Raw genomic sequence first — 10,292 nt, 5'->3', positions numbered from 1 at the left:
AACAGAGAGTCACGTATAGAAATGTATCACTTGTTTGGTTCACCTGGTTTTGCTGCCATCCAGGTGTAAGTGTGTACATGCATGTATAAGTGTGTTTCTTTGCAGGTGGATCGACCCTGAGCAGGTATTACCGTTCCCTTTTAATAACAGCACATGAAGAAAGGCCTATGTATTTACTGTCACTAATGGTAAATTATCGGATTTAGTATCACCCATTTTCAAATGTTGCTGTTGAAAGTGCTTTCGAAGAGATTCAATCTTAACCCTTTCACTGGATTCTGCAGGCTCGGGCCACGAATAAGGAACCACAAAGGCACTGTGGTACAAACTAGTGCTCTGGGGTACAAGATAAGGCTTGGGTATAACACTTGCAAAAGGACCATCGTTTGTTATCTTGACCACGTAATGAATCCAGAGGTCGATGATACCATTTCATAGTACCAAAGCACACTCAGCCTCTGCAACTGTACTGCAACTGTCACTCATCTTATCAAAATAAAATATCCAATAATACAATTTGCTGAATCTGTGGTGATAGTTAGGGCTGTATATAAACCATATATACAAATATAAATGTTCACAATGGAACACCAGTGTTTAATCACCATGCCTGCACTAGGTCCGTTTGAAGAAGTACAGGCATGTCAATACGATTTATGCTGATTTTTGGGATCCAAAGCATTGATTTAAAGCAATGTGCATTGAGATGTATGGTTTTCAGATGACATGGTGACTATGCACCAGTCTGATGCCATGATCACCTCCCACCACTTGATTTAACTCTCCAACAGCAGTAGAGGTCAGCTGGTGAATCTTGGGCAGCGTTTTTTTAATATTGAACTGAGTTCAGTGAAATAATGACGGAAAAATAACCTCAAGACATCCTATTCCCACAGTATCAGCTGAATGCATCCATAATCATATTTCCGTCAAAGCTTTTGTCAAGAAAGATGGAGGACAAAGAATAGATGGCCCAATACCTCCGCCAACATCTGAAAGCTGTTAGCGCAACGTTTCCAGGGTGACACAGGAGACAAGCATAAATCTTGCTCCTCCCCCACCTCTCTACCTCTCTGCATTAGAACATGTGGCTGGCACAAGTTGAAAACGAAAAAGAGCTAACAATTCTCACAGACATTCTATGACCATATCAACCTGGGGAGCTGTAATGGGGATGGGGCAACTGACTAGGGTGCTGCAGTGATGAAAAGGGCATAGCGCAACTGACCCGGGTGGAGCAGTGAGCAGAAGAGCATTGGGTAACTGACCAGGTCAGAGAGGGAGAGACAGAGAGAGAGAGAGAGAGAGAGAGAGAGAGAGAGAGAGAGAGAGAGAGAGAGAGAGAGAGAGAGAGAGAGAGAGAGAGAGAGAGAGAGAGAGAGAGAGAGAGAGAGAGAGAGAGAGAGAGAGAGGAGAACAGGGGGGGGAGACAACGAGAGAGAGGAGAGAGACACACACAGATAAAATTGGAGAGAGAGAGAGACAGACAGAGACATCAAATCACAAGAGCATGTAACGTGGCAAAGTGACGAATATCCACCCCAACAAAACAAAAGAGAGATGGGGAGGGAGAGAGAGAGGGAGGGAGGGAAGGAAGGAGGAAGAAAGTGAACGACTGCGGCTGTCTAAATGGCAGAAGGCATATTCTCTCCCTCCACTAAACAGTGGGTTAAGAGAACGTTTGCCTGAGTTGAATGTTAGGGGAGGGAGAATAGACCGCACTGCATTCTTTTCAGTTGAGGTCACTTTCTTCCCTACCACTCTGAACTACTCAGCGAGCCATGAGCCTGGACTACAAAATGTAGATCTCCTGCACGTACTATGACGAGTGCTGCTGTTCTCTCAACAACCCACCCACCCTCCCACCGCCACCAGCGCTGCTCTCTCTACAACCCACCCTCCCACCTCTACCAGCGCTGCTCTCTCTACAACCCACTCTCCCACCTCTACCAGTGCAATTCTGTCTACAGCCCAGCCATCCATATGTTTACTCATGATACAAACAACATGTATAAAAACAATACATTTATACTATGGTGAAATGTGTTAAACAGTCTCTACATTATTGGAAAGCAGAAGTATTGTTTTTAGACCGATGAACAAAGCACACAAGCAGTGTTTGAAGTGAACACATCCAGATAGATCCTCAGTGAGATCACTAGATCAGCCCCACTTCCTGACTGGTCAATCCTAGTTACTAACTCCAAGTTAAGGGGCAGGCTTTCATCAATCACTGCCACACGCTGCCAAATCTGCAACCTTCCATGCAGGGAGGTAAAACAACATGGACAGGAAGTGGAAAAAGACATTCGGTCTGTGGAGATGTAGCTGTGGCCATGTGGTACACTGTCAAATACAAATGTATTTTACCACACTGTCCAATACTGAGGATGTGCAGATAAGCACGCATTGCATTGCAATGCACAATGGCATTAACTGTTGCTATTTGAAATGGACTATTCATGCAGGCTTCTATTACAGAATTAGCATAAAGACAGGATATATATAGGACATGGTGCAAGTTTAAAGGAGAAAGAGCGACACACCTAGACACAAATTAAGGGAGACAGACATACAGAGACAGAGGGGGTTGGGGAGACAGAAATTAGTGTAATTTTGTGTGTGTGTCTTCATATTTATGTGTGTGTTATCGTGTCAAGACTTCCCTCTGGCTGGCTCAGGTAAGTTCGCTCTTTCAGTGGTGTAAAAAATACAAGGACAGCAGTGTGTGTGTCTGTGTGTGTCTGCATGGTCAATGTGTGCCAAGTAGAATGATGGACTTACCTGCTTCTCTGTTGTCTGGAGAGTTCCTTGGAAACCAGATAGGGAGAGCAAATCTTACAAGGTTCTGTTTGCCAAGTGCTGTGATAACATGGGAGGGCTTGATATTCCAATCTGAGAGCGTAAAGTTGGAAAATGTTGTTTTATTTAGTACATGCCTTGTGCTGTGATAGAGCAACATCTTTATGTAGCTTTCTCCGTAGAAGGACATGCATTACAGTCACCAAGGATGTGCAATACTTAAATCTGAGATTTTATTTGTATTTTGAGTCTGAAGTCTTAAGCTCATTTATAATATACACAGGCACACATGCACAAACAGTACACACATACTTTCTGAGTATATTTTAGTCTGTACATAGTACTAGTATTTCCACTTATTGACAATAAAAATGATCAGATTATGATTTGTTTGAAACAACTACTGTATGTCTAACAGAGAGAGAGACAATGTGGAAAGAGAGCACAGTCTCGTTTTTTTTTGTTGAGAGGCCAAGGGGAGAACGTGAGTCATCTCCAAGATGGCCAGATTTTCCTCCCAGGGTTCCATTCCAAGCTGCCTCAAATTTAGGTCTCCCTCCTCCCTGTCTCCCCCACAACTTTCATTCTCTCTCCATCCTTCTCTTTCGCCATTTTGCTTTCTCTGTATCTCTTTCTCTGTATCTCTTTCTCTCTCTGTCTGTGAGCATCTTTGCAGACACTCCACAGTATTTATGGGAGCAGTTTGTCGTGCGGCCTGGGTAACTACCTTTCCAGACAGGTCTGAGCTCATTTCCCCCACTCAGTTCCACATATGCTGGTCACTGGGGCTGAGACCTGACACGGTTTTCCCCTTCTAAGGTACGATGTTCCCCCATAATATTTCACATTTTTAGCAGGGTGACAATGGGTCATTACACTTTTTAGCAAGATGATTTGGTGTGAACTGAACACTCAAAATGTTGAATGTTTTGTTTAGTATTTTGTGAACAGATTGGTACAGAATAAAAGCAAGCCTTCATTGAAGTGTTTTGACCAGCACAACTTTTTCACTTTCAGCTAATGTATCCAAAAGATGTTTTACTGACCAACCAACAGGATCAATAAGAATGATTTGGAGGATATGAGAGGGAAAGTAAGAGATGGAAGGACTTGAAATGAACAGCATCTCAAAACATGGAGGTTCACTTTTCCAGATGTTTCTTGAGGCAGCAGCCTCCATGGAAAGTCTGCCAGGGAGACTGGAAATTCTGTTGAAAGTAGAGCAGACTGAAACTTCCTATGGGCTGTTTTTAAAATCTATAAAACACTTTTCCTTGTACAAACAGATTTTTCTATACACAGTTAACAATACTGAATTCACAAGAGCAAAACTTGAAGGACACTTCTAAGTCGGCCATATTGGCAAGTTCAGAACATAAGATTTCAATTTTAGCGGGAGCAGTGAGCATATCATTCCTTTTTTAATCGTCTCCTGCTTTTATCCCTCTAAATATCTTCCTCCCTTCGTTCGCCAACACGATGGTGTCCAGGTGGCTAAGAAAGAAGACTGTGATGAGTTGGTGTTCTGTCGAGGTTCTAACATGCAGAAACAGTGAGATGGTGGGAGCTCTCAGGCTTTTTCAAACAGCCACCCACCATCCTGGAGTGTTATCCCACCTGTCCAGTTGTCATCGGTTTGCCACTCTTGATGCTGAGCATTTGCTTTGTGATAAACCTTAGTGTCGTTTACGTCAGTATATTTGGGAACAGAAAAACACATTTCTGTCTAACTTGCACACGGCCTCATGTTCCACCTGAACGGTTTAATCATAGAAACATTAACGTGACCAGGAGGGCTTTAAACAGATGTGCAAAGTAGCATATGCTGCACGTTATAAAGCAGCTCCCAGTCTGGTATGCGGCCTCTCTCTCCTCCCTCTCTCTTTCTCTTTCTCTCTCTCTCTCTCTCTCTCTCTCTCTCTCTCTCTCTCTCTCTCTCTCTCTCTCTCTCTCTCTCTCTCTCTCTCTCTCTCTCTCTCTCTCTCTCTCTCCCTGTGTACAGTTGTGTCATGCCTGCCAGCAGCCTTGCACATTATCTGAAGTCAGGGAAGAATTCAGTCATATTTTCCATTCACTTTGTGTGTCTGACTGTGGATGTCTGCTTCGGGGGGGTGGGGTGAGGGGGAGGAGAAGGGGCCCAGGTCTCCAGAGAGAGTCAAAAGGAGGAAAGAAAACGAGGCCTGCATAGGGATGTTGGCTTTAGCACCAATTTACGTTCAGACAAAGTGAACTGAACTACTGAACTAGAAGAGTAAAGAAGCAAAGGAAGGGTTGCGACAGCTTTTTTACCGTTTATTAAATTTCTGTTCCATCGTGTTCAAGAGACAACGTCCCCTCATCTGGAAATGATGCTCGTAAACTATCTTAAAGGCTCAAGAGGTAGATGTAGACCCGTGCCTTTAGGGCTGTGTTCCTTGCTGTGTCATCCAAGAAGGAGGTACTTTGTGGAGGGGAGGAGTTTATGAGGGTCCTCTGCGTTCTCTCACGCCCTGAGACACTGCCCAGGGGGGGAGGGGCTTACAAACAGATGGAAGACTTCAAGTTTATGTGTTTTTCACTTCCCTTTTAAGCATCAACTGCTCAAGAAAAGTACGATTTATATCAATATGAGATGTGAGACTTGTGATGGAACTGAAATAAACAGCTTCATAAAAGCCATAGCATTCAACAGATTTGTTTTGTGTATTGATTTCAGCAATCTCGGAATCTAACAAGTAATTCTTCCCCCATGATCCCACAACCAAAGTGACTCGTGGATGAATACGTAGTCTATTGTAGTCCAATGGATAGAAACAAACAGAAGACAAACCACAGACTGGGTTTGTCCACAGCTGCCCTCTGTATACAGTAAGATACAGTTTCAGTCCTACATTCCATCCCTAACCAGGCCGAAAACTACTGCCCAAAATGCAAATGACTGGTGTATAGTGGAGACAGTGGTGCTCATCTAGGAAGCACCAGGCCTTAGCCTACAGACAAAAGCAAAGCCATGCCATTATGAGATGATTGTAGCTCACAGGACTCACTCGCTAGACAAGCTAGCCAGCTACTAGGCTTTGGAGCCATCCACCCTGTAATCGGGCTTTCCTAAACGCTCTGGAGAAGCCCCTCCCTCCTTCAGATTTTATACTGCAGCTTTGAACAAACTCTGGAGGTCTGGGGCTGGGCCTGCAGATGGTTGGTGTAAACACACTGCCGGTGTTGAAACATTACTTATCTGTCTGGCTTTGTGCGTGAGGGACAGACCAGACCAGGAGCAAGCAGTGTGTGCAGTAGCTTGTCTTCCTAGCTGCAAGAGTGCTCAGGTAAAGACATTTTTAGAGTTACAGTGGCTTCGTAAAGTTGATCGATCAAGCCTTTATGAGAGAGTAGCTAGACGCAAACCGATCCTGAGTAAAAGGCATGTAACAGCCCGCTTGGAGTTTGCCAAATGGCATCTAAAGGACTCGGAGAGCATGGGGGAAAAGATGATCTAAACATCTTTGTGCAGAACTCCAAGCGATATGTCTGGCGAACACCTGGCCCTTCTCATCTGTTGGCTAATACCATCAGTATTGTGAAGCACAGTGCTGGCAGCATCATGTTATGGGGGTACATCTCAGTGGCAGGGACATCTCTGAGATGGTAACAAACAATAAACTAATATAGGCCGCAAACAATAGAAAGATCTGTTTTGATTGGATGGAAACCATGAATTGGACCCATGAGCGTTCTCCTAATGTATGTTTATGACTCAACAAGAATCTTTGATCAATGTCGAATGGTGCCGAATGCAATTGATCATAGCTGGCAAAATAGTGGGGTGCCATGGATAAAATAACTGTCCGTTTTGGTTCTAAGTGTTCACTTCTTTGCCCCATTGCTGTTTAATATGCAATCTCAAAGAATGTATGTCTGCTATGTATCAAACCATGTTTGTATAAAGTTTATCTCCTCAAAGACTGGCATGGAGTTAAGAAGTTACGGGGTTTCTGGAATCACTCAGTTTGTGTAAGGTTTAATCTAAAATAAGTGATATCAGGAAAGTAGTACTCGCATTGGGTGTTTTACTTTTTACTCAAACGACAGAGTGGCAGCTAGGAACCCATGTAATCCTTGAGTTACTCATTAGAATAACATGTCTTGATAACAGACAAAATACAGTTACAATTTCCAACTACTCTTGTCCTGAACTGAACTGGCCCCTTCCTAACCTATCATTTGTCTAGGGCAGTTAAGATTGCAATAGGTGAGTATATATTTTTTGGAATAGCATATACAAGATACACAGTCTCCCACAAACGTAACACTCTTATCCGCTACAGTGATACCTGAATGTTGCCAATAATTTCTAGATTCATGGCCACATGATCCCTCTCTTGGAGAAGGGAGACATTAGTCGAATCTATCTTTCGTTTGGCCAAATTCTTTGTCTTATGTAGAGCAGTGGCCTTACATTGATAGATAGTATTAAAGAGCTCTTGGCAAAAGGCTAAGCTTTGAAACAAGCCTAGAATATGCTCAAACCCTTACAAGTAGAAACACGTGCACCTGGCCATATGCTGTCCATCGCTCAGAGGCTTGCTGGTGAATGCACAGGTTATGTTACCTCCAAAGCTGTCTGTGCTATAATAATCCACTGTGTAATCAGTTGGCCTGTCTTGACACTCCCTAAGTTATATGACTGAATTTGACTAAATGAATAGTTTATTTTGATGCTCAGAATTATCGAGATGATTTTTCACAACCCCTCCATGACTTTTCTCCTATCAGAATAATTTTCCTTTCCTACTCACGTTTGAAATTGACAGATTCTCTTTTCCCTTTCCAAGACTGCTTTTCGTATACATAGGGTCCACCAAACAGACAGGTTGCTTCCGTTCATGGCTTCTGGGTTATTAGGTTTCATTGAGGAAAACAGTCCCACCATGCTCATTAACAGGTAGAAAGATATGCAGGGGCAGTTAAGAAGCTTCTCTCTCTGTTAGGTGTCCCCTTCATTCTCTACCTTCGTAGGGCAATGGCAATGTTGCATTCTGACAAGGTTCTCCAGCAATTCTTTGCTAATTGTCCTCTTGTTCTCCTATTTATTAGAGTTTGATACAAATGATGCGTTAAACATCTTTAATGGTTTTTGCTGTACATATCTTTTTCATCAATATGTTAAATGGGAGTTAAAAAAAGTTACATTCAAACAAGGATACCAACAACATGGAGGCATGAACTTATTTGAGATACCTGTCCTTGGCTGCACGAACGGACATAAACGCAGCTGAAACTAATTTCTTCCTCCTTTCTCCAGAGTGCTTCCACCCAAACCACCAGACTGAACTCTCAGGGAATAGCCCCGTAAATACAGATTACAGTGACTGCAGCCCAACAAAAACACCAGAAAATGACCATTTCTATTTAAACTCCATCCGTCTAGCGTCTAACTAATTTCACTCATGGAAACGTAGTAGGAATGTTCCAGAACCATATGAAAGACAAGTGAACCATGATGCAAACTTAGTGATTTTAATTTCCCAGAATGCACCACCCCAATGAAAAACAGTGGGGGTACAACGATCCTCCATCTGATCGAACACCTTGAATGGTGCACATGGATGAAAATAGATGGTGCTAACAACTGGTGTAAATACAGCTTTGAAACAATAACGCTGTTCAACATAACACACAAACGCACTCTATTTTCCCTAATATTCCTCATATTAGTTTATGAGGAATACCAATCTCTTAAAACAATCATAACATTCATCACTCAGCCATATATATATATTATTACATGAGAATATGTGCTAAGGATTTCATAAATCAAGCAACACCACCACGCAGCACCCTTGGGGTATGAACAATGGACAACATGTATAGAACTCTGTAAAGAGAGGTTGACAGCTGCCTGTCTCTGACAAACAGGTGTCGAAACAGTCCTGTACTTTCATGAAAGCGTGAACAGATGCTTAAAAAATACCTGCTAAGTGTTGCAAAACAGTAACCCCTATGTTTTACTGTACTGGGAGGAAAAAACACTTTCCTTTCTGGGGTGGGCCACATCATCAACTTGACAGAATCCCTTGCTGCCTGTACAGATGGAAGACCATTTCAAGACATTAAGGTGACAGTGCCCGTGATGCCCGTGCCCGAGATGTAGCCAGTGATTAACATGTTGGTTAGTTGATTTGGTTTTTGCATAGAGTGCCTGTGATGCACCTGTAATTTTTTTGACATCAATTTTTCATGAATGCAAACAGCTCATCAAACAATGACACAAGTGGCACTGACACCCAAAAGACACACAGACAGACAGAAAGAGATTCACAGAATTATAGATAGATCATATTGCCATTGGAGAGACAGATTGGTCACCTAAGGATACTGCAAAGTTAGTAATGTAAGGTAAGACTGAACATTGTGGTGTTGCAATGGCCACTATGTTTTAGGACTTTCATTCTGCTAGAAGCAGGTTGGCCAGGCCCAATAGCAGTCCCAACCAATGAGAAACCTTTAATGTACTGATGACACTTTTACCTGCCAACAGAATGAGCCCATTAAATGATAGGTTATAAAATAAGTTGTTTATTATCATATGTTTAGCCTTTCAGCAACCTAATCTCTTAAACATCCCTTAAACTAAACTGATAAAATCTCTTCTGTTACAACAACATTCACTCAATAGGAAGGTGCTTCCTTGCTTAATATTACAGAGTATAAAGTAATGAAGATTATACATGAATTCTTTGCGCTTCTTTCGGTGAGTAAACCAAAGACACGTAGTGAGAAGACTGTATGAGAGTAGAAATGGAGGGGGTCAATCCGGGCCATGGTTCTCAAAGATGCAACGTGTCCACAGTGCAACGAGAGTGCTTTGTGATACTGCCAAATTTTCTTCTCTTTTCTTTCTTTCTCTCTCTCTCTCTCCCTTTCTCTTTCTTTCTCTGGTTATGTCCCTCCCTCCCTCTCTTTCTTTCTTTCTTTCTTTCTTTTTCCCTCTCTCTCTTTCTTTCTAACACGCTATCCCTGATTTGCAGAGATGCTTCTACGTGTACATTGCAGATGATTATATTTGTGACAAAGTTACCGAAAAACAAAGAGTGGATCTCAATGAATGAATCATTTTGATCAAAATAACTTTAAAAATGAACATGAATTGAATTTGAATACCACTTTCGTTATACTGCAGGCCCAAATGATAGTGTATAAAAAACATGAAGGAAAACAACAGCCTCCACTCATTGAATGAACATGCAACTTAACACAGGTGCTACGTAATTGTGCATTGCAATATGTAACTGGGTTGTGTTTTAGTAGTTTCTCAAACTGGAAACACAAAATATAGACACATTCTTTTCTGAAATACAATGAGACACAAAACACGACAAGACAGCCAATTACATTTGAGCCCACCACACAATGCATCAGTTTTGAGTGACATCTCCAGGCCTAAATGTAAGCTCAGTTTAATTGTTGAGTTTCTAGAACATTTCAATACATTTCTATCAATGCTTGGTTCT

This window comes from Osmerus eperlanus, chromosome 12, assembly GCF_963692335.1.
Source record: "Osmerus eperlanus chromosome 12, fOsmEpe2.1, whole genome shotgun sequence".
Classification (NCBI taxonomy): Eukaryota; Metazoa; Chordata; class Actinopteri; order Osmeriformes; family Osmeridae; genus Osmerus; species Osmerus eperlanus.
Note: the sequence above shows the minus strand (reverse complement) of the source record.